The following is a 25,349-nucleotide window of genomic DNA, read 5'->3' on the forward strand; positions in this document are numbered from 1 at the left end:
ACTGAACATTGACCCTCATCCTCTGTCCCTCCATAACTTGTCCCAAGGTTTGACCATACGTACCACTGCACATGGATCAGCCATCATGGGGAAACAAACCCAAAGTTGTGATACATCACAAAACGTTCAATAACAACAAATAGCTTCAGTAGCAAAGGCAGGACAAAGGTCAACATAAACTACAAAGTATTTATTCAGACAAATTATCAATGTTCGCAAAGACCAATGGCTAGTCCAAAAATGGTGATGTGGTCCAGCACACTGCTGTGCCACATAACTTGCCAACCAGATCGCTGCCACGGAAACCTCCCGAGAAAAGGGGCATCCAATGGACAGTCCAGGCACCTCTGAAAAGTTATTCGGGTGGGCTGTGGTTTAGATTGGGGGTCTGGTATGGTCCTTTGGGTGGGTTGGGTAGGTCAGTGAGAGTTTTGGACTCGAGATTGGGAGGTCTGGCTTGGGGTGTGGGATGGCTGGTCTCGGGGTTGGGAGAGCTAGGTTGGATCATTCTGGGTATCTTGTATCTTTTTATATTAGTGGTGGGTATAGGGAGAGTGGGAACAGGTCTAGTACTCTTCAGCTTAGAACGTTTGGGAAGGAAACACCCATTACAACGACGGTGTTTTCACGCGCTGCCATCGCAACGCGACTTTCTCATCGCAGGAGGCTTTACATCGCATGCTTTTAGAACGCATGCTACTAATGCGCATTGGCAATAACATCGCTAGCCATGACAACGCGTGCTGCGATGACATAGGTGATGGAAGGTGACGGAATAAATGACACGCGTGCTGCGGTGACATAGGAGATGGGAGATGGAATGAATGACATGAAAATCAGGGACGAGACAAAATAAAAACGCCTTTTGTATCGAGGCTTAAAGTGACGGGATATGACATGATGACGTCATATCATAGCCACGGGACACACATCATATGCATATGCAAAAGGACAAACGGGCCGCCAAATAAGCACGCCACGGGACACACATGATGACGTCATATCATAGACACGGGCCACACATCATATGCATATGCAAATGCACAAACGGGCCAGACAAGACATCATATGCGCCACGGGGCAGACATCATATGCAGTGACATATGGTCACATTAGGGAAATACATTTTTAACTACAGATGCACTTGCACGGAAGATGACAGCACGGGGCACGTGAGGGATTCTCAAGGCATCATATGCGCCACGGGGCAGATATCATATGCAATGACATATGGTTACATTAGGGGAATACATTTTTGCACGGAAGATGACAGCACAGGGCACGTGACGGATTATGACATGATGCATATGCAACTTGCTCAAAATAAAAGCGCCATGGTTACATTAGGAAATATTTTTTTAACTACAGATGACATGCACTCGCTCAAAATAAAAACGTTTTACATGACGGATTATGAAAAATATTATTTTACTACAGAGGACATGCACTTGCTCAAAATAAAAATGTTTTATATGACGGATTATGACATCATACCATAGCCACGGGGCAGACATCATATGCATATGCAAACGGGCCAGGCAAGACATATGCGTATGCAAACGGGGCAGACATTATGCGATGAATTATGCAAATTCATTTATTAACAATACATATCCACGGGACAGACATTATGCGATGACTTGTATTGACTAAAAATTAATTTCCAATTAGTAGGGGCAGTTGGATGGGGGGGGCACGAACACTCAATGGATTGGATGTAAGCACCAGTAATACACCTTATGCTATGCTGCGACTTGATATGCTATGCTGCGACTTGACCTCATAGCATAGCCACGGAAGGTGACAGATGCAACGAAAAGATGACAGATACAACGCGTGCTGACATGAACAAAGGGCAGGTCACGTCCAGGTAAGTGACTTCAAGGCTTACATATGTGACTTCAAGGCTTACATATATAGGTTTTAAATATTACATAGCAAGGTGACAGTCCTTTTTTCATTTGCACAACAGGCGGTTTATGCAGTTACGTAGCACAGACGTTATGGACGTTGTTCCGGGACTCGACGAGAGACAGAGAGCAGGTGGAAGGCAGACCTCCGCAAAGGTAAGAACTTAAAATTACCTATATACATCTGTATAATAATGCGTGCAGTTTTGCAAAAACATGGTTTCCTCCCAATCTAGGGAAACGTACTGCATGTTCCACAACATTGCTCGATTGAAGCATTTGGATTTGGATGACGGACAGGCACTCGAATGATGAAGTCAGACTTTGGTGTTGTGTGTAGCTTCATTACTAGGTACTTGGCAAAAAACACGTGACAAAACAAGGAAAAGTGACCGATTGAAGCATTTAGTTTTGGATGACGGTCAGGAGCTGACGTTTAAGCAATTGAATTATGGCAATATCGAGCTGGATCTCTATTCTGAAAAGCGTTAGCAGCAACAGATAATGTGGCCCGTGACTAATCCCCAAAAGGCGCTTCTGCAACATAAAACAAAAGAAAGCCTTTAATTGAAAACATGTACAACATTTTTTAAGTAATCGATTGGTGAGCGTATGTTGCCGTTTCATATTATACTATACAAACTTAACACTACTGGTTTACAAAACAACACGCCCCAGATACTTAATAAACACAGTCGGAAAAACGATGTAATAGCATGCGATTTCGTGAACTGCGTTGTATTTGCCTAAAGCAGCAGAGACACTACAACAGCGTGGGAACTGCATGCGCAGTGAATGCGTGCGATGTGATGCCTTTCACGATGTAAAAACTGCGCGGTCATTGCTGCCGTTGTGGCGGTTAGCGATGTAACATCATACATCCCACGTGGGTTGGGAAAGTGGTCCTTTGGGTTTTAGCAGGGGGTGGTTCGGTATCACAATGGGTGGTTTTATGTTTCTTATCCCCTTTGGTGGTAGGAAGTTTTTCAGTAGGGGGCAGGTTTTGTTTGGTGTTGACGTGGAAGGGTAGGGTAGGGGTGGGAAACCAGACCTTTTGGGTTTGGGAAGGAGGTCAGCTGTGGCAGGGAAAAGATCAGAGGCACACAGGGTAAGTGTTTTGAGACACTGGGGAGGAGGAATGGCAAGGTATTGGATGTTAGAGGTGGAGGACCATGAGGTCTGAGGTGTTGATGTGTGTGTTGTGTGTGCATGTTCCTGTGTGTCTGATTGGCTGTAGAATGATGTGTGTGCTTGGAAGTGTGTGATGTCTCTGTGGCTGGTGATGTGGCTGTGGTGTCTGTGTGTATGACATCAGTAGTGCCTGTGGCTGGTGGTGTGGGTGTGGTGTCTGGCAGTGTGACATCAGTAGTTTCGGTGGCTGGTAGTGTGGGTGTGGTGTCTGGCTGTATGATGTAAGTGGCTGTGGCAGGGTCTGGTGTAGTGTTGTCTGTGTGTATGTCAGTGAATGTAGTGGTGAGGGTGGTGACTGCCTGGTGAGTGGGAGTGCTGTCTTTTTGCTTCTTAAGTTTGTCTTTGTGTGTGCTGCATGTGGCTGTTGAGGTGAGCATGATGATGTGTGCATGTGCTTTGGGCACGTAGGGGGATAAAGATAGGGGAGGGGTGGAAAGCTGGAAATGTTGGAAGGCTGCCGTGAGTGTGGAAGCCAGAGACTAAAAATATCTCTTTAGGCCAGACATGTCAGCGTGAATGCCTTCTAGGTACAACACTATCAGATTTAGCTAGGGTGTTCGCACCTGGAGTGCATTCAGCACTGCTGTCTAACCCACAGAGATCTGCCTCAGGAGGTCAATAGCCTCCACACTCAGGGCAGCAGGTAAATTCTCATCAGGGCAGCAGGTACATTCTCATAAAGTGAACCTGGTCAACTATAATGACAATACTCAGCTTATTGTCTCCCTAGCTGGCAATTAGGCAATCAGGAGCTTTCTGCGTTTCATAATTGTAGAATCAACATCACTCATTGGCTTAGTTGCAACTCACTGAAGTTTAACGGGGACAAGTCTGAGCTACTCCACTGTACTGCTCGTAATATCCTGGAAGCTCTTCTGAGAGTTACCTTAGACAATAACCTTAGCTTGGAAAGCCATGTAAATAGGATGACGTCAATGTGTTTCACGCTCCTGAAAACCATTCGGAAATGTTGCCAATGCTTCCATCCACCTCTAGAGCTTTGGTGGTTCAAAGTTTTGTGCTAAGCTGGCTGGACTATTCTAATGCTCTTCTCTTGGATGCACCAGATTATCTCTTGCATCGTTTGTCAAGGGTGCAGATTGCAGCAGCAAAACTTGCTCGGAACAGATCTTGGAGAGCCTCTGCTTTCCTTGCACTCAAGTAGCCACATTGGCTACAACGTAAGCAAAGAATACAGTTCAAGTCTCTTCGCCTGGCCTTCAAAGCCTTCCATGAGAATGGCTCTGTTCCTTTGCAGTGGAGATTGAAAAGAAAGCATAAGTTTAGGACATGTAGGCAAGGTGGCAGGACTTTTTTGGTTCAAGAAGCTAAGCTCTGGAATTGTCTGCCTTCAGCCTTAAGAGCAATTACCGACCTATTAAAGTATAGGAAGGCAATTAAGACCTGGCTCTTTCAAAAGTAACAGGTGCGGAGCTGTGTCTCCCTATAGCCTGGATCTATTTTCTGGCCTCTTTTGCTCTCTTCGCTTTCTGTATGTTCTCTAACCCTTTTGGCTAGCACCAGGATACCAGCTGGTGACGGAGTGCTTTATAAAAATAATAATAAATAAATAGGGGGTGAGGTGCCTGGTGGAAAGGAGGCTCTTCCCTACTTAGGGGAGCGGGCCCGGACAGTGGGTTGGGGAGCAGTAGGGAGTGTGGAGTTGGAAGGGGGGATGGCGGGCATGGATGTAGTGGATTCAGATCCAGGTGGGTCCACCACCACCACCAGGTAGCGTCAAAAATGGCAAAATTAATTGTATTCAAGTTTCTATTTTAAAGATGAGCAACCCTTTGACTGACCTTCTTTGCTTAGACATTGAGGGGCTGGTGACACAGCATTTCTTTTCTTCTTTGAAATCCAAGACCTCGTAGACAATGGAATATTTTCTTCAGATAGTGTGAAGGACAGAGCTAAAACCAAAAATAAATTATGGTTAAAAAATAATGCCTTTTTCACAGTGTCTTAATTTTAACAAACAAAACAAATAATAAATCATAAGCAGTCACTTGATTACAGGCAGGTGTGTGAGAGGCACATTGGCATTCCATAAAATATAACTAATGCCAGTGATGACTGTATGAGGACCTATAACACTGTATAATACAGACCTCATTGCGATATTTACACTTTGGTGAATATAGAAATCTTGAAAATGTAATCCTGATGAAGATTATCTCAACAGTCTAACTATCTCCACACCTCTTCTGAACACCTTCATCAAAGACTCTCTTATCTATCCTTTTCCATTCTCTACTAGAAGAGACTTTTCAGCTACGGAGCTGCTATTCAGATCGGGTGCCTCAAGTGATGTTGCTTCTTTTGTGAGTGCTACTGGTAGTGCTACTGCTAGAGCAGGGGTGTTAGATTGTGGTCTGTGAAAGTCATCCAAGATTTCCAAGGTAAACCCTGTCTATATAGACAATTCCCATTTTGATGCATTTTATGTAAATATGCTCTATGAGCTATCACGAAAATCTGGTATGGAACCAGCCTTTATGGAACAAGTTTTGGCCGCCCTGTGCTAGTGAACCAGAGGAAATCTTTCAAGCAGGTAAAATTCTCTGCTACTTTAATACATCTTCTTGAACACAAGTGTGCACAGTATCCTATCGAAGCATACATGAAGCGCATGGAGGGTCGAATAAAATGAGTAATCCCTGACTCCAACATGCTGCACTCTAAACACATCCTCCAGACCCCAGCCCACAGCCCAGACTCTGAACCCCCTTGCCACTCTGATAAAGGAGGAGTGGAGTAATCCAGAGATGTGTGGGCGACACAGTTATAATCCCCTCCCACAATTAGGTCTTGGTTGGACAGACAGCCCAGCAAGCTAGACCACTGGGTAAAAAATGCAAGTTGGTCCTGGTTGGGGGCATAGATGTTACCCAAGGTCAATGGCCTCCCATCCAAACTCCCCTCCACCAACACATATCTACCACCCCTGTCAACGTGTGACTGCAGTGTCTTGAAGTGTACACCTGCACTTACCCAAATCAAGACACCCCTGGAATAGGCTGAATAACCAGTGGCGAACATCAGACCCCTCCAGCGACACCGCAGATGATGCACCTCTTGAGCTGTGAGATGTGTCTCCTGTAGGAGACTATATGCACAGTCTAACATTTAAGGAACATATATATTTTGTGTTATTGTACCACTGTACCGAAGCCTCCTATATTCCAAGTGAGGAACTTCAGATCTGTATGAGTCATGGGTCGGGCCATGTTATGTGGGCACATATGAAACAATCTCCCCAGAATCCAACCCCCTGGTGAAACATCAACCCCAGCTCCTGAACCCACTAAACACTCACAAAATCCCCGACCCCAGGGCAGACTAACAATGGTCAGCCATCCAAATCCAGAAAGAGCAAAGTGAAGAAACAACTACCACAAGCACATCACCCACTAATTCATAGCCATGAGCCTGTGTGTAGGGAGTAGTGAGTCAACCAGACCAACCTCATGTGATAGAAACTACTCCCATCAAACACCCCCACATTCATGCAGTCAGACGTGTAAACCAGTGTCAGCATTTTGGGGTGGCAGGGAGGAACAAATACACGCACCAGCAACAGCATTCCAATTGGCAGCACCCCTCAATAAGGTATTCCCCCGGGACCCCAAGCACACAGGCAGAGACAAAGATTTCCACCCTAGGAGCCCCAGCCATCTCAACAGTAGAACCATCATATCAGCTAGGCGGCCTCACTCGGGTAGAGCACAACTAAGATTGCTCTGGTGAGAACAAACAGTAGGCAGCATGCCCTCCAACACACAGAGAACATATAATGCAGAAGTCATTGCAACCCTCCAACCTTGACCCCCTTATAACCAGTCACAGCGGAGGTCAAATCAGGTTGTACGCTGAGCGAGGTATGACTAGAGGCAAATTCAATTTGTCCATTGACAGAGCATCCGAAGCGGAGTCCATAGAGTGCCTGTCAGAAGTGGAGCCCGCATCAGAGTCTGACTAGTGGTTGTGCATGATGTCCGATGCCGCTAACAAAGATGCCTCTTTGTCTCTATCTGCTTGAGCTCTCATTGGTCAGCACACTCTAGATGTGGCAGATCTTTCACATCTCCGTTGTTTTGGCTGTCCGGGAGGAGGAGGCGTCCAGTCCATACAGAGGTTTTTGTGGCCTCAGCAGGTGAGTGAAAGATATGTGTCACCCCATCCAACAATATCCTCAGTTTGACAGGAAACAACAAGAAATATCTAATTCCAGCATCTCGCAGTTCACATTTAATGGCAAGGAAGGACTCTCAATTGGCCTGGACAGCTGCGGTGAAATCAGGGAACAAAGTCACTGTCATGTTGACTATGTGAAAGGAGCCCACTGTGTGAGCTCTTTGCAACAGAACGTCATGATCCCTGTAATGCAACAGCCGGGCTACCATCCGACGTGTGAGTCGGCCAGGGGCTGGAGGTCAAGCCACGACCCGGTGTGCATGCTCCAGCGCAAAAAAGGGGGAGAGTTCTGCTAAAGCCACTTGTGTTTTCATCCATTCCTCCAGATAAGCGACCATATCAGTCCCCTCCGTGCCCTGAGGCAGACCTACAACGCGTATATTGTTCCTTCTGTTGCTGCCCTCCACAACTTCTACCCTCTGTTCTAGTATTTGCATGTGAGCAGTGAGGTCTGTCAACTGAGTCTGCATTAGTTGCTGAGCAGGTTTAAGTTCTCCCACCACAACCTCCGTTTCCTGAACTCTGTCCTTGAGCCTGCGGTGGTCAGCTCTCAGTAGACCCACTTCTTCAACTACAGAACAAATCTGCAGCTGCAGGGAGGCTTTTGAATCTGCAATCACATCTAGGATTTTGTCATGTGTCTGCTGAAGCTCTGGAGCCACGTCGCTTAATTTCCTGTAGGTGCGTCCTTCGGCATGGATTTCCCCTGCAAATTAAGGTGCATGGCCATCTCCCTGCCCAGGGGTTTTCACAATTTATCAGTGTGAGTGGGAAAGCGTGGCTGTTCTTGCCCTCATTGGAAGCAGCCAACTTGCAGGGGTCACCAGCAGCTAGCTGCAAGGTCAGCCACTCCCCTCTCGACCCCATGGGCAGCCCTTCCAGCAACAACTCAAAAACCGCACACTTCACTTTGCTGCACCAGCCATCCACGGGGGGGAATATGCACAATGTACAGTCAAGCCCACACTAGGATCAACTATAAGAAGAACATCAGCTTTGTTTCTGACAAAACAGAGAGCAGAAGTCTAGAAAAAGTGTGTTCCAATGGAGAAGGGTGCAACCAACCCCACCAGGCAGCACCAAGCTGTGGCGGCCAGCATAGATTGCATAGAGTCCTGGGCAGCTTACAAGCTATCCCAAATGTAGCTCCACTCACATGCTCCTGATAAATGCGGAGATAGAGGTCCAGCACACGCCTTAAAGATCACAGGGCTATGGGCTTTGGCATCAGACTATTGAGTTGCTCATCAGCCCCTGCGGGGAGGAGAGGCTCCGTTTGTGCATGCAGTGGCCCAACGTTGCTGTTTGTACCTTCTTCCATTCAGGGTGCCCCGACGCCAAGCTGTCCAACATGTATCTCACCCTGGATCTGCTGCAGCCTACATCAGTGCTCCCATCCGCAGGCCAGGTAGGTGGCTCTTTCCAGCATGCGGTGCTGCAACCTCCAGAACACAGGTCATACCCCAGGGGCCGGCTCATCAGCACCCACCCTGGCCAGTCGCCACACGGCTCAATCTCCTAAGGCCCTGTGGGTGGCGCCAGGTTTCGGAACGGACCAGGCTGCGTGCTGACTGGAGTGCCCAGCTGCAGTGGGGTCCCACCTGTTTGAGGTCCTGTGGAGCTGAGGCGAGGTGTGGCTGTGCTGCTGCAGTGCGGCCAAGGGAGGCGCAGCCAGGCTGCTTGCAGAGATCATGGGTGCTGTGCCAGCCGGCGGCAGCCTTTGATCCAGGAGGCCGGAGCCCTGGCAGAGGAGTCACGGCCAAAAGCAGAGACCTCACTGAGTAGCTGGATTGCCAGAGGCTGTGTGTGGACAACAGGCCCCACCTCCAGGCACTTGGGTGGAGTGGAGTGCCGGCTGCCTGAGGGCCTGCAGCATTCACACGCCATGGAGGCCCAGCACACGATCATGTCCTATTCTCTGGGGTTCTGGTGGCATCTGTCTTCTGGTCGCCACTCGAGTACACAGCAGGGGCACAACTCGAGGCAAAGTTCGGGGGGGAGCTACTAAAAATTTCGGGGGGGGTAATTCTTCCAGCAATATGCAGAGTTGAGATGAAGGGGTGAAAAAACAACAAAGCCTCGTTAACAAGTAAATGGTCTTTGAAAGACCTGTGAAGTACTCGGGTTTGGCTGCGATAAGCTCAAAAACGTTCTGTGTGTGCCCGGGAACCCGTCTCAGCCCGGGCTGACACACACAACGGCGGGGGGCTGAAGCCCTTTGAGTCCTATGGGCGTTGCGCACCTGGTACACAACGTCCCGCTTCTGCTGAGAGAGACTCTCCTCTCATGGCCACGTCAGGTCTCCAAGGCCCCGCATTCAAATGCCAAGGGGGGGTGCTGCCCTTAGTTCAGCCCAGGCTGCATCATGAGCAGTAATGTTGGAGGCTCAGCCACCAGTCTCAAAGCTGCGGGTGCGAGTGAGGCTCCAACAGCCGCTGCGGACCCCAGGCAGCACCGGATAATGTGCTGCCCTGCTACTGCCCAAGGCCGGTGTCAGTAACATCCAGTAACTGTGTATAAGGCCAGACTGGGTCAGGATAACAGCGAGGTGTGAGGGAGCTGTCCTCTAGCACGTCTGCTCTGCCCTCATGCGTAGCCAGGCCCCCATAGCATCCAGATATCATGTAAGACAACCAGGTCTCGAGCATTGATGAATGAGTTCAAGCCAGAAGCAGCCACAATGAACAGTACGAAGCTAAGCACCTAAGAATGATAGAGACTGTCCGATCCTGTGCAAAGGCAGTAATGAATTGCACAAAGTCTGTACTTTTTGAACTTCGGACATTGTCCAAGGCTGTGCCTGCGACGATTCCCACCCCCAGTCCTCATGGCAATAAGGCTTTAGTATCTTATTTATCAAATGTACTTTCCACAATAAACATTACAGGTTAATAATTTGCAGCGAGCACTTTATATTCACAGTCACTTTAAGTGGAGAGTTCTGAAATTTTGCAACCCCAAGCCTTTTTCTTGTTCCAAATGTGACATTCTGCGCCACTATTCGTGCACTCACTGTTGCACCGTTTGAAACTTTTAATGTGACCATTTGTTTTAACATGATCTTTTGCAGTCCTCAAGGTGGCCACGTCTGAATGTTTTAATATGATCATCTGTTTTAACTTTATTGTTAGACCTGACATCCTTGGCGTGGGTTTTTCCCCTATCTTTTGCCTCTGCTACCTGGATTTTTGATGCTGTGCTGGATTTCGTTTTTGCTGGTTTAGATGCTTTGGACACTCTGCCACTGCTAATCAGTGCCAGAGTGTAAGTGCCCCCTGTGTAAAATATCATATTGATTGGATATACCTGATTGGCATATCTGGGTCACCATGAAGTCCCTAGTAAAGTGCACTGTGTGTGCCAGGGCTGGTGATGACAGATGCTACTAGTGGGTCTGCAGCGCTGATTGCGCCACCCACCTGTGTAGCCCTAAAATGGTGTCTCAGGCCTGCCGCCGCAGGCCTGCCTGCAGTCCCCGGACTGCCATGTCCTCCTGGCCAGTGTCCATACTGGCCGGGCCTAACCCTTCCCTTTTTGTGCACATCAGTCATCCCTATGGAAGGCCCAAGGTACCCCCCTGGGCAGGGTGCAGTGTATGTAAAAGGTAGAGCATGTACTAGTGCAGGTACCATGCTCTGGTAGTGAACAGCGGCCATTTTGTGTGTTCACTGCTGCAAGGTTATCTTGCTCCATAGGCTAACATGGGGGAGGCTGGTGCCAATGGCTATCAGCCTATCTTCTCATAGGAACAAGATAAGACATGAGTGTTTGATATCCCTGAGCTCAGCATTTAATAACACATCTTTTAGGAGAGGTTGTTTTTAAATCCTGAGTTGGAGAATAGTACTTTTTAGAGAGTAGCTGTTCTCTTGTCTGACCCTTCTGTGTGCCTGGGCATGCTTGTGGATTGACTGTCTGGTTTGAGAGTGACAGGGGCTGGGGATCCCCCAGGAGGTTGGCTGAGTCAGCCCTTTGCTGAATGACGACATTTGCAAGTAGAGTGGAGGGAGGAGGTAGCACCTGGGAGTGAATAGGGATGTGCCTGCCTGCCACAGTGCTGGCTCCACCTCCTGCTGGACGGCTGACGACTCTGCCCCTCACTCTGAAAGGAAAGAAGAAGCCAGGAAAACAAAGTGCTCCAGCAACACCCAGAACTGGATCAGACCGGGCTCAGGGCCCACTTGCACAAAGACTTCAAAGACTTTTAGGGGTATAAGTAAAGGACCCCTGACAACAGATTTTTAGATTCTACAATCAAGAGGAACCTCTGCTGAAAGACGGACCGCTGAAGGACTGTAGGAAGATTGCCTTGCTGTGTGCTTTAAGGGCTGACCTGCCTTGCTGTACAACTGAAGCTGAGGAGGAGAAGGGACTTTGCTGTGTGCTGTGACCCTGCCTGCTTGACCTAAAACAAGACTTTGCTGTGTGCTGTGTCTTCAAACTCTGAATCTCCAAGGGCCTGAGAAGAACTGGCCTCCTGTTTGGCAACCCAGGGACATCAAGGTTGCCGCGACTACAGGACTCTGTTCTGCCCGTGAACTGCGCTGGCTGCTCTCCGCTTTGCTTGAGAGCGCCGCACCGAGTCCTGCCTGAAACCGACTGCCATGGAAAGGAGATCGGCGTGCTCATCGGCACGTGCATTCCTGCCAGCCCCAAAAGATCGTGGGTGCCTCCTGAGCCGCTGTGAAGCCCGGCGGCGTCCCAACCAACTCGCTCCGCAAAGCCGCGGAGGAAGAAGCGAGCAGGCCGCGATCCGATTGGTGGTTGGTGGAGGCTTGGCCGGAGGAGCCGTGCTGCCATTGGTTGCTGCCCGGGGACATCTGTCCACGTCACTGGGGGCTCGACGAGAGAGCCGCGACCGGTTTGGCCAGCACTAGCGAGTTGCAGGAGCCCTGCACAGAGGAAACCTTCCAACGCGCCGAGTCCTCGCAGCCCGGGCCCCATCCTGGTGAGTCTGTAGAGGGAAAGGGAATCCGTGACGTAGTAGCATCCTTCGCAAGTCCCGAACAGCCCGCATAGCGTGTGGGGGCTCGGTGACTGCCGCGTAAGGTCTAATCAGCTGGTTCCCATCGAGGGAACAGCCGGAGAAGAGCGCTACAGTCGCGAGCGCAAGGGCACCACGGAATAACGTGTATTATGAACTCAGAGCCTGCGATCATATTCTTTGTGGAATTCATTCAAGAGACTAAGACTATCCTTTTCCTGATCCTAACAAACCCAAGAAACCACTGCGGAAACTAGATAAAGTTATATTTTTGATATACTCACCTGTGTGGTCTACATTTGTGGTGTACCGGGGGGGTCATTGTGGTTGTTACTTGCAAATACGTTACACATTGCCTTGGGGATAAGCCTGTCTGCTCGAGCCAAGCTACCTAGAGGGTGAGCAGGGGTTATCTACCATGTGTGTCCCTGTACCCTGACTAGAAGCAAGGGTCCCTATTTGGTCTAAGGTACTTACCTTTGCCAACTAGAGACCCCCAGATCTAACATTGGTGTTCAGCGGTGCGGATTAGAACCAGTATTTGCACTTGACCTGCAGTGATTCTTTGTACATCACTAGTCTAGTTAGCAGTTACATATTGCACAAAGTTTTTTCTTGGAAGACCTAGGAAGTATCATGTCTCTGAATAGAGTAGGCGAGGAGATGGAATTGCAATTTGAAGTAAAGGAGTTGCTCACATTCAAAAAGGAGCAGCTGAAGCAATTCTGCAAGCAGCTAGGATGCCCAGTGAAGGGCAGCGCTAACAAAGAAGAGCTACAGAAAGCTCTAAGGGCCTGGTGGGAGGCCAAACATGTTACGCCAGAGGATTTGACTGGAGAGGACGGTGCACAGGAGCATGGATTTGGATCCAGTGATTTGCCAGTGAATAGGCCAGCGTCTAGGGCTGGCAGCACCCCTTCCAGTTGGGGCCTCTCTCCAGAGGAGCTGGAGGAGAATCAGAGGATTAGGGTCCATGAGATTGAACTTTTTAAGCTCAAAGCTCAAGCAGAGGAAAGAAAATTGCGCCTTGACAGTGAGAAGAAGGCGGAAGAGAGGAGGAATGCTCTCGCTTTGGAAGAGAGAAAACTCCAGTTGGCTCATGAGTTGAGCATGAGGGAGCTGGACATTAAAGCTAAACAGGTGGAGTCCAGTCCGAATGGTGGCAGCGCACAACCAGTACAGGCGGGTAAAGTATACATACCGAAAGATTTGGTGCAGAATTATCAGAGGGGTGAGGATATCTATGCATGGTTTAGATCCTATGAGCTTGCCTTGAAGATGAATGAAGTGCCTGAAAAGAGTTGGGGGGCAGGTTTGTGGAAGCATTTTGAGGCCTCTGGGAGGGATGTCTTAGCACCCTTAGAAGCAGCAGGTACCTTAACCTACCCCACTATGAAGGAGGCCTTATGCCTCAGGTATGGGCTTACACCAGAACAGTACCGCCAGAAGTTTAGGAACTTCAAGAAGCTTGATTCAAGTACTTGGGTGGAGTGTGTGAGTATGTACACGCGTGCACTGGAAGGTTGGATAAAGGGCAGCAAAGTTACTGATTATGTGGGGTTGTGTCACTTGATTAATTGGGAGCACTTGAGTAGTCTATGTGTTCCAGAGCAGCGCCAGCATCTTTTAGACAGCAAGTTAACTGATCCCAGTGAGCTTGCTAAAGAGGCAGACTGCTGGACTAGCACCAGGGTCAACAAAGGGGTGGTAAGTATCCCAGCCAAGGGTGGACAGGGTCCCCAGCAGAAAGGTGGGGAGGACAAGGGTAACAATAAGGAGTTCTCTAGAGGGCCCCAAAACAGTTCCCAGGAAAAGGAGTCCCAAGCCCCCAAGCCTAAGAAGTGTCAGTGGGTGTCTGAAGAGCAAGTCATTCCCAATGTGCTCCGCCCAGTAGTGGCCGCTGACACTTCAGTGCGCCTCTGCAAGATGGCGCGTGTTCCCTTTACATGGGGGGGAGTCTCTGGTACCTTGGAAGTCTGTGTCAGTGATGCCTTGCCGGTAGATTGTCTGTTGGGTAACGACCTGGAGAGTTCTCCATGGAAGGACGTAGAGCACAGAACTCACTTGGAGATGTTAGGACTGCCAGCGTGGATCTGTGTATCCACACGTGCCATGACAGCCAGTAAGGGTGGATTAGTAGAACCGGAGCCTGGAACAATGGCCCAGGAACCTGTCAGGAGAGGAAGTGGCAGAGGGCGTGGGAAACCGGCCCCCACTGTTCCCACGGTCCAGGAGGAAGCAGAACCTGAGGGGGATGCCCTGGAACCTACAGGGGAACAGGTGGCCGAACTGGGAGAATTGCCTGAGCTGACCCATTGGCAGCAAGAGGGTGGTCCCTCCAGGGAGGAATTCTGCCAGGCTCAGAAGGAGTGCCCTTCTATCATTGGTGTGCGGCAGCAGGCTGCAGACCAGGCAGCGGGCCTAGGGTCCAAGGAACATTTGATTTACTGGGAGGATGACTTACTTTATAGTGAGCCTAAGTTTGCTGAGCCCGGTGCAGCCCGTGTGCTGGTGGTACCCGAGCGCTTCAGGAACTTCTTACTGGGTCTGGCTCATGACGTGCCTCTTGCAGGACATCTGGGGCAAGACAAGACCTATCACAGGCTTGTCACCCACTTCTACTGGCCGCAGATGAAGACGCACGTCAGTACCTTTTGTAAGTCTTGCCAAACATGCCAAGCCAGTGGTAAGAGCGGAGAAAAGTGCGTGGCACCCCTCCAACCTTTTCCTGTGGTGAGCACCCCTTTTGAGCGGGTGGGCATTGATATCGTAGGGCCCCTGGACCCCAAGACTGCCTTAGGCAACAGGTTCATCCTGGTCTTGGTGGACCACGCCACCCGGTACCCGGAAGCAGTCCCTCTCAGGACAATCACAGCCCCCGTGGTGGGCCGTGCATTGATGGGGATCTTTTCCTGCGTGGGGTTCCCCAGAGAGGTGGTCTCCGACCGGGGTACCAACTTCATCTCTAGGTACATGAAGTCTCTGTGGGAGGAGTGTGGGGTAACTTATAAGTTCACCAGTCCTTACCACCCTCAAGGAAATGGGTTGGTTGAAAGGTTCAACCGCACCCTGAAAGGTATGATTATGGGCCTAGCGGAGCCCATGAGACAGAAGTGGGACGTCTTCTTACCATGCCTGTTGGTTGCCTACAGGGAGGTTCCTCAGAAGTCCTTAGGGTTCAGCCCCTTTGAACTGCTGTATGGCCACCCTGTTAGAGGACCTCTCACACTGGTGAAGGAGGGGTGGGAGAAATCCCGTGGGAAAACCCCCCAGGATGTGTTCAGCTATGTGCTGGCCATCCGCAACCAGACACAGCGCTTCAGGAAGCTCGCTCAAGAGAACCTAGAAGCCAGCCAGGAGGAGATGAAAAAATGGTACGACCAGAATACCACTCTGGTAGAATTTCATCCTGTGCAGAAAGTGTGGGTGATGGCGCCGGTGGAGCCTTGTGCGCTCCGTGACAAGTGGACCGGGCCATACGAGGTGGTAGAGCGCAAGAGTGAGGTGACCTACCTGATCAACATGAAGACTCCTAGGCAGCCCCTGAGGGTCTTGCATGTGAACCGCCTCAAGCCCCACTTTGAGAGATCTGAAGTGACAATGCTCATGGCTACCGATGATGGTGGGGAAGAGGATAGTGATCCTCTCCCTGACCTCCTGGCAACCAAGGAGCAAGACGGGTCAGTGGATGGTGTGGTCCTCTCGCCCACCCTGACCCCAGAACAGCAGAGAGACTGTCGCCAGGTGTTGGGTCAGTTTGCCTCCCTGTTCTCCCTGACCCCAGGTGTCACCAATTGGTGCGTCCATGATGTGGACACTGGAGATAGTCTACCTGTGAAACAGAAGTTTTACAGAGTCGCTGACAAGGTCAGGGCCAGCATCAAGGAAGAAGTTTCCAAAATGTTGGCGTTAGGGGTAATTGAGCCCTCCAGCAGTCCCTGGGCTAGCCCAGTGGTCCTCGTTCCCAAGAAAAATGCTACACCCGGTGACCCGCCAGAACTTCGGTTTTGCGTGGACTACCGTGGGCTCAATGCGGTCACCAAGACTGACGCGCACCCCATCCCCAGAGCTGATGAGCTCGTGGATCGGTTGGGAGCTGCCAGGTATCTCAGCACCTTCGATTTGACTTCGGGATACTGGCAGATTGCCTTAACTGAGGGGGCAAAGGAGAGGTCGGCATTTTCAACACCAGAGGGGCATTTCCAGTTTCGTGTCATGCCCTTTGGATTGAAAAATGCCCCTGCCACCTTCCAGAGACTGGTCAACCGGGTACTGACTGGGCTGGAGCAATTCAGCGCCGCATACTTGGATGACATTGCTGTGTTCAGCTCCACTTGGGAGGAACACTTGCAACACCTCTGTGAAGTGTTGAAGGCTCTGCAGAAGGCAGGCCTCACTATCAAGGCCAGCAAGTGCCAGATAGGGCAGGGATCAGTGGTGTATTTGGGACACCAGGTAGGGAGCGGCCAGGTGGCGCCCCTACAGGCGAAGATTGATACCATTCTGGCTTGGGAACCCCCCAAGACCCAGACAGAGGTGAGAGCCTTTCTAGGACTCACCGGGTATTACAGACGGTTCATTAAGGTATACGGCACCATTGTTGCCCCCTTGACAGAACTAACCTCTAGAAATCAGCCCAGGAAAGTGAATTGGACCAAGGCCTGTCAAACTGCTTTTGATGCCCTGAAAACTGAAATGTGCACAGCACCCGTGCTTAAGGCACCTGACTTTTCCAGTGAGTTCATAGTGCAAACAGACGCTTCAGAGCAAGGCGTGGGAGCAGTACTCTCACAGATGGACGACGAGGGCGGGGACCAACCAGTAGCTTTCATTAGTAGGAGGCTACTCCCCAGGGAACAGAGGTGGAGTGCTATTGAAAGGGAAGCATTTGCTGTGGTCTGGGCCCTGAAGAAGCTGAGGCCCTACCTGTTTGGGACTCACTTCCGGGTTCAGACCGACCACAGGCCCCTCAGATGGTTAATGCAGATGAGGGGTGAGAATCCAAAACTGTTGAGGTGGTCCATCTCCCTACAGGGAATGGACTTCACGGTGGAACACCGTCCCGGTACAGAACACGCCAATGCTGAAGGTCTGTCCAGGTTTTTCCGCCTTAGCGATGAGAACTCCCAAGAGGGTGGGTAGTTCTCCCCACTTTCAGCTGGAGGGGAAACGTGTTAGACCTGACATCCTTGGTGTGGGTTTTTCCCCTATCTTTTGCCTCTGCTACATGGATTTTTGATGCTGTGCTGGATTTAGTTTTTGCTGTTTTAGATGCTTTGGACACTCTGCCACTGCTAATCAGTGCCAGAGTGTAAGTGCTCCCTGTGTAAAATATCATATTGATTGGATATACCTGATTGGCATATCTGGGTCACCATGAAGTCCCTAGTAAAGTGCACTGTGTGTGCCAGGGCTGGTGATAACAGATGCTACTAGTGGGTCTGCAGCGCTGATTGCGCCACCCACCTGTGTAGCCCTAAAATGCTGTCTCAGGCCTGCCGCCGCAGGCCTGCCTGCAGTCCCCGGACTGCCATGTCCTCCTGGCCAGTGTCCACACTGGCCGGGCCTAACCCTTCCCTTTTGGTGCACATCAGTCATCCCTATGGAAGGCCCAAGTTACCCCCCTGGGCAGGGTGCAGTGTATGTAAAAGGTAGAGCATGTACTAGTGCAGGTACCATGCTCTGGTAGTGAACAGCGGCCATTTTGTGTGTTCACTGCTGCAAGGTTATCTTGCTCCATAGGCTAACATGGGGGAGGCTGGTGCCAATGGCTATCAGCCTATCTTCTCATAGGAACAAGATAAGACATGAGTGTTTGATATCCCTGAGCTCAGCATTTAATAACACATCTTTTAGGAGAGGTTGTTTTTAAATCGCTGAGTTGGAGAATAGTACTTTTTAGAGAGTAGCTGTTCTCTTGTCTGACCCTTCTGTGTGCCTGGGCATGCTTGTGGATTGACTGTCTGGTTTGAGAGTGACAGGGGCTGGGGATCCCCCAGGAGGTTGGCCGAGTCAGCCCTTTGCTGAATGACGACATTTGCAAGTAGAGTGGAGGGAGGAGGTAGCACCTGGGAGTGAATAGGGATGTGCCTGCCTGCCACAGTGCTGGCTCCACCTCCTGCTGGACGGCTGACGACTCTGCCCCTCACTCTGAAAGGAAAGAAGATGCCAGGAAAACAAAGTGCTCCAGCAACACCCAGAACTGGATCAGACCGGGCTCAGGGCCCACTTGCACAAAGACTTCAAAGACTTTTAGGGGTATAAGTAAAGGACCCCTGACAACAGATTTTTAGATTCTACAATCAAGAGGAACCTCTGCTGAAAAACGGACCGCTGAAGGACTGAAGGAAGATTGCCTTGCTGTGTGCTTTAAGGGCTGACCTGCCTTGCTGTACAACTGAAGCTGAGGAGGAGAAGGGACTTTGCTGTGTGCTGTGACCCTGCCTGCTTGACCTAAAACAAGACTTTGCTGTGTGCTGTGTCTTCAAACTCTGAATCTCCAAGGGCCTGAGAAGAACTGGCCTCCTGTTTGGCAACCCAGGGACATCAAGGTTGCCGCGACTACAGGACTCTGTTCTGCCCGTGAACTGCGCTGGCTGCTCTCCGCTTTGCTTGAGAGCGCCGCACCGAGTCCTGCCTGAAACCGACTGCCGTGGAAAGGAGATTGGCGTGCTCATCAGCACGTGCATTCCTGCCAGCCCCAAAAGATCGTGGGTGCCTCCTGAGCCGCTGTGAAGCCCGGCGGCGTCTCGACCAACTCGCTCCGCAAAGCCGCGGAGGAAGAAGCGAGCAGGCCGCGATCCGATTGGTGGTTGGTGGAGGCTTGGCCGGAGGAGCCGCGCTGCCATTGGTTGCTGCCTGGGGACATCTGTCCACGTCACTGGGGGCTCGACGAGAGAGCCGCGACCGGATTGGCCAGCACTAGCGAGTTGCAGGAGCCCTGCACCGAGGAAACCTTCCAACGCACCGAGTCCTCGCAGCCCGGGCCCCATCCTGGTGAGTCTGTAGAGGGAAAGGGAATCCGTGACGTAGTAGCATCCTTCGCAAGTCCCGAACAGCCCGCATAGCGTGTGGGGGCTCGGTGACTGCCGCGTAAGGTCTAATCAGCTGGTTCCCATCGAGGGAACAGCCGGAGAAGAGCGCTACAGTCGCGAGCGCAAGGGCACCACGGAATAACGTGTATTAAGAACTCAGAGCCTGCGATCATATTCTTTGTGGAATTCATTCAAGAGACTAAGACTATCCTTTTCCTGATCCTAACAAACCCAAGAAACCGATTACTGTGCAACGCTATGATAAATTGATTTCCACTGCTGAAACTAGATAAAGTTATATTTTTGATATACTCACCTGTGTGGTCTACATTTGTGGTGTACCGGGGGGGTCATTGTGGTTGTTACTTGCAAATACGTTACACATTGCCTTGGGGATAAACCTGTCTGCTCGAGCCAAGCTACCTAGAGGGTGAGCAGGGGTTATCTACCGTGTGTGTCCCTGTACCCTGACTAGAAGCAAGGGTCCCTATTTGGTCTAAGGTACTTGACTCTGCCAACTAGAGACCCCCAGATCTAACATTTATCATTCGTTGATTTCATTAGTTTTTTTTCAGCATAAATATTTGGGGCCAGATGTACGACCCATTTTTGCATGACCCCTTCCCCTCTGCAAATGCATGCAAAATCATTTTTTAAGGGCAGGCAGTGGTCCCAGGCCCTTAAAAATGAAACGAAAACGTTTCATTTTCTTTTTCTTTTAAATGCATCCTTTTTTCCATTAAGGAAAATGGGCTGTATTTAAAACAAGCATTTGCAATGCAATAGGTCTCGCATTTACGTGAGTTTTACCTATTGGCATTGTAAATGACAATGACTTTTATTTATGTTTTGGTTTTTAAAATGTAAATAAAAGGCATTGTCATTTACAATGCCGATAGCTTAAACTCGCGTAAATGCGAGACCTATTGCATTGCAAATGCTTGTTTTTTTAGCTGCTGGGGAAGTTATTTTTTCGTGCTCTTTGTGAAACTTGCAAAACGTTCTCAAGTATACGCCATGGGAAGGTTTTTTTTATGTAAGAAGATAATTTCAAGGCACAGTGATATCATTTTCCACTCTAATCGAAACCAGCTAAGCCAGAAACTGAATATTTTTGGCCTGCGCGAGACTGCCTTAAGCAGAGCTTTCCCATGCACAGGAGAGGAGCTCAAAGTGTTCTCTGCAAAGTATAAGTAAGGCAACACCATTTTGATGGTGTTTAATTCATAATTTTGACACAGAATAACAAAGAGAAAACGTTTGCAAATTTAGGAAATTGTCATAGAAATAAATAATACGCAAAAACCACCCGCCCCGATTCCCACTACACATGCACAGGCCTGATGCCCTAAGAGGTTGTTCGCAGCACAATGCTCGCTTTCTGGATTCGTGCATCCTCGCCCTTGGTGCTACGAGGGGTTCTCTAATCCTTCACAGCACAGGGGCTGTTCACAGTTAGGCCCTAACCTCTTGCCTCCTTAATATTAATCGGACGTGACCCCGTTTTACAGCGGACAGTGAACAGTAGGAAATGCTGAGACACATGCCAGCACTCACATTCAAAGGGCGCCAGCACAGGGGGCGCTCCTGCTTGCACTGTGAGAACGGGTACTGCCAGACCCTTGGCAGCCGGGAACCCCTGCAAGCTTTGCAACCCTACAAGCGGCCACAAAGCATCTGCGCGTGCCATAGCGAGCTGCGAGTGAGATGGAAAGGCCCTTAACACAGCCCTTTTCCTTGCAACTCATAAGAGTTCAAAGGATATCTGCTGCGATTCGTAATGACAAATTCATGTCCAAGGCACTTCTGCGCACTGCGGCTTAAGGTGCAGGTCACACATAGAACCCTTGTATAGTTTAGTGGGTTGAGCGCCCGCTGCAGAAAGCTGTATGTCATTTTCTGGTTACAGATCCAAAAACTCGCAGGGCCAAGTCAGGCGTTCATCCTCTCGAGGCTGATATAATTTTATTAGAGAACCCAGAGTATTTTCAGTTTGGATTGTGTGATACATAAATGGACAATAGCACCAAAACCATTACTTCAAATCAGAAGGAGACTAATTTATTCAGAGCCTAAAAGTTCCATACAAGCATGAAAACCCATACCAGGCCCTTTTTGTGCCGTGAACTCCAGTAGAGCACAGCCATTCTAGGCTCTTCGCTCTTATTTACGATACCCCGACCAGTCATTTCTAAGGGCCTGGTGCAGCTGTCAGAACAAAGGATCTATTCCCAGCGCCCCAGGTGTGGATCATGACACCACCCGTCACACGCGGGACCGAAGTCTGCAACAAGGTGAGTGCTAAATAAACTATCCCCCTCTTGGCGGGCACAGGTGACAAGGCACAGCAGGTACGGGCTGCTTTATGGGACGGAGATCAGCGCAAGACGGGGCCAGGCGGGACATGCACAACGCCCGGCATTGTGAGGCCCACACTTCTATTTACGTATTACAGGGGTTTCTATAATGCGGAAAACGCCCGGAGACAGAGTGAGAGCAGGTCACAGGCAGCATGGTCCTGTAACACAGCATCCCTCAGGACAATATCCACATCTGCACATCACTTGCTTAATCCCTCAATGCAGTAATGGGGGTGACGCATGGACACACATCTTCTGTTCAACGACTTCCATTAGGACTCGCCCAGGGAAGGCACACGAGAAGTCAGGGATAACAGCAGCCCCCACTGGCCTCATGCTTCAAACATGCGCAGGGCTTCAGATGACACACCCATTCAAGCTTTGGCCTCTCTACAGAGGCTCACTTCTGGGCCAACTGTGAAGCTGGGACTGAAGGGAGAAAAGGGTATAAGAGAGAACATGCGTGACAGTGCAAACAAAGGGGCAGATTTATGTTAACTGGCGCATCCCTGCATATCAGCAGGGATGCGCCAATTATTATGCGCCACAGCTGCGCCACCATGGATGCGCCGCATTTATAATGCGGCGCACCATGGGGCAAAAACGGCACAGATGCGTGACGCATCTGTGCCGTAAAAGTGGCGCATTGCTGGAGTTGCGTCGCAAGCGCGACGCAGCTCCAGCAATGTTCTGGGGTGCCCTATCTGTACAATGCTGCGTCAATCCTTACGCCTGCTTCAAGCAGGCGCAGGGTTTTGGAGCAGCATGGGCCTAAAAGTGACTGAGTGAAATCTTGTAGATTTCACTCAGCCACTTTTAGGAGGCGTTCCTGCGCCGGAACGCCCCCACCTGCCCTGGAACGCCTACATGTGGCGCAGGGCTTTACAACGTGACGCATCTCCCAGATGCGTCACGTTGTAAATACCCCGCACCATGGCGCAGGATTTGCGCCGCTGCTGCGTCACAAAAGTGACGCAACGGCGGCGCAAAAGTGGCGCAAGTGCAACATAAATCTGCCCCAAAGAGCACAGTAAAGAGTCCAGTCATGCTGTGGGGCGGGAGGGAGGCTGTGTGTGATCCAGCAGCTGCACCTGTTCTCAGCACGGAGGATGAGCCGGCAGGTGGGTGGAGGCCTGAGTAAGAGCCGCACATCCTTTGTGATGAGGGTGCATGGACCCGTTCCCATGTTAGCACTGACGTCCGTGTTACAAAGGCTCCATCCTTCCCACCTCAGAGAGAAGGCACTCCAAGAGAGGGCAGAAAGGCTGAGCCAGGCACTGGGACTAGCAGGAAGGGCTTGCATCCCACACAGGGCTGATCCGATGCCTAGAACATTCCATCCCTACGTGCAGTGCAGCTCGAGACCCCGTGCTTTCATTAAGGACTCGCCACTGCACCTCCTCAGTTATGCGCTCCCTCTACATGAGGTCCGTGCAGTCCGTTCATCCAGGACGCCAAGGGTGGCAGGAGCGGCATCAAAAGCACTTTCACCACCGATGACATCACAGGATTGGCCCCGGAAGAGCTTCCCATTTTCTGTTCACGGGTAGGGTCGGGGAAATGAAATGCAGACAGTAAACAGGACAGGTCTCGCATTTAAATGTGAGACCAATGCCGGAATGGCGTGCTCAATGTAAGCAGAGCACGTCCTGCCTACAGGAGAAACTCATTAAAGTAGACTAAAGAAGAGGGACCATGTAACATCTGAAGTAAAAGGGCCAGTCACCATGGGTGGTAACAAAAGGAGAGAAAGCAGTAACAAGGCGGGAATAACAAGCCTTATTATCAATAGGAAGCTCGCATTTACCAAGCCAATCAGAAATATGGGCGGATAGTAGGCAAGGCTTACACACACACATAATCAACTACTGCTGCAACGCTAGGCTCGACCTAAAAAAAAAGCTACTTTATTAAAAAGCAGTCCCAGACATGGTAGTCTGTTGAGCCCAGCTGGCCACCATCCCTGGGAGGGCTGGCATTCACAATGGGCTCGCAAATTACGAGATGCCCATTAATATTAATGAACCTCGCAATTTGCGACCCTATTGGGAATCGCAGAACAGTGTAAACACACTGTTGTACATTTTATTTAGAGCCTCGCAATATGTCGCAAATTGCGAGCAGCTAAATAAAAGGGTCATACATCTGGCCCCTAGTTTTATGTTGCAATGATTTTGATTAATTGTCAAAAAAGAATAATTATGTCACTGTGAGCTGATGACAATGTAGCAGATGGGCTATCAGGTCAAAGCTTTATGTCAGCAAATCCAGCTGACGTTGTGCCAGATAAACACTGTGATTCCTCTGACTATAAAGAGAGTGGGGAACCTGTAAGTGTGGTGGGGTGGGAACAGCACCAATTTGTGAATTTCTATAGCAATGGTAAGGCCTGGAACACCTTGTTAAAAATCTTCTTACATTTTCCATGAACTTGTCCAATGTTGCACAGCCCAAAGCAAAGCTGAGTGCTGTTAGTGCAATATAGAACCTCTACTGATTTCTTTTCTCATTAAAATGTGTTCACTTGTGCCTGCTTATGTTGGCTAAGCGAATCAGTATTTCACCTTCTCCAGTCAAGTTTACGTTTTTCAGCACCCTTTATTACCTTTTCTACTTATTGAAATGTCTCAATCTGACATTATTGGCTATACCCACAGTTATTCCTATACATCAAATTAATTCGATTAATTCTATTTTTGTCTACAGTATTACCTTATTTTTAACTATCTGCTCATGCATCTTCTCTTTGTCTGGGGCTAATTATCATTTGTAGTTTCTTTCGTTCAACAGCTGCCGTTTTTAATTTTTACTCTACGCTATCAGTGTCTATTCACTTCCTCACAAACGATGCATTATCCCTGTTTCAATCAGATTTCTGATTGTCCCATTCCACTGAAAAAAACTTTCTATCTAGGTCCTAATCACCTAATCCATAATTATAATTCCTTCGCCCTTTTCCCTTTTCTCTATGGACTAATTCTGTTGCCTAGGCAATTATCCCATTTGACTTTCAAACTTATTTGTACAATATGTGCTGACATTTACCTGTACTGCATTATTCACATGGAACCAGATGTACGACTGACGGGAAATCGGCCTGTTTGTGACTGTTAAAGAGGTCTGCCCTATTTACAAGCCATATTTTGCGAGTCTGTAACGTATTACCGACTCGCAAAAAAAGGGTTCTGACTTGCTATTATGAAGGGACATGCCAAGGGCTTCCCTTCCTAATAGCAGCTCGCACTTCAATGTAAGATTGTTTTGCAGGTGCAAAACACTTGCAGTTTACCACCCATTTCAAATGGGTGGTAAGCCACCTGCAAACAGGAAGGGATCCCTAGGGGACCCTTCCCCTTTGTGACTGGCATTACAAAAATACTTTTTAAGAGCAGACAGTGGCCCCAAGGACCACTGCCTACCCCCAAAAAATTTAACATTAACGTTTTTTTTTTTAAATGCATCCCATTTTCCTTTAAGGAAAACAGGCTGCATATTTAAAAAAACTGCTTTATTGAAAAAGGAGTCACAGACATGGTGGTCTGTTGGCCCCAGCAGGCCACCATGCCTGGAAGTGCTAGCCATTCCCAATGGGGTCACAAATTGCACCTGCCTCATGAATATTAATGAGGCAGTTAAAATTGCGAGCACAATAGGAATCGCAAACAGTGTCTGA

General features: G+C 49.5%; 1 protein-coding gene across 1 annotated transcript in view; it reads right to left on the reverse strand.

Moving 5' to 3' along the window:
• The window catches only part of LOC146866029 (uncharacterized), a 538,845-nt gene that overhangs the window by 456,689 nt on the left and 56,807 nt on the right, over window positions 1–25,349 (reverse strand). The window contains exon 2 of the mRNA XM_085640219.1: window positions 4,904–5,014. The gene's annotated coding sequence lies outside the window, so the exon portion shown is untranslated. The remainder of the gene's footprint in view (window positions 1–4,903; window positions 5,015–25,349) is intronic.

The sequence above is a fragment of the Triturus cristatus genome, chromosome 2_1 (genome assembly GCF_964204655.1).
Source record: "Triturus cristatus chromosome 2_1, aTriCri1.1, whole genome shotgun sequence".
NCBI lineage: Eukaryota > Metazoa > Chordata > Amphibia > Caudata > Salamandridae > Triturus > Triturus cristatus.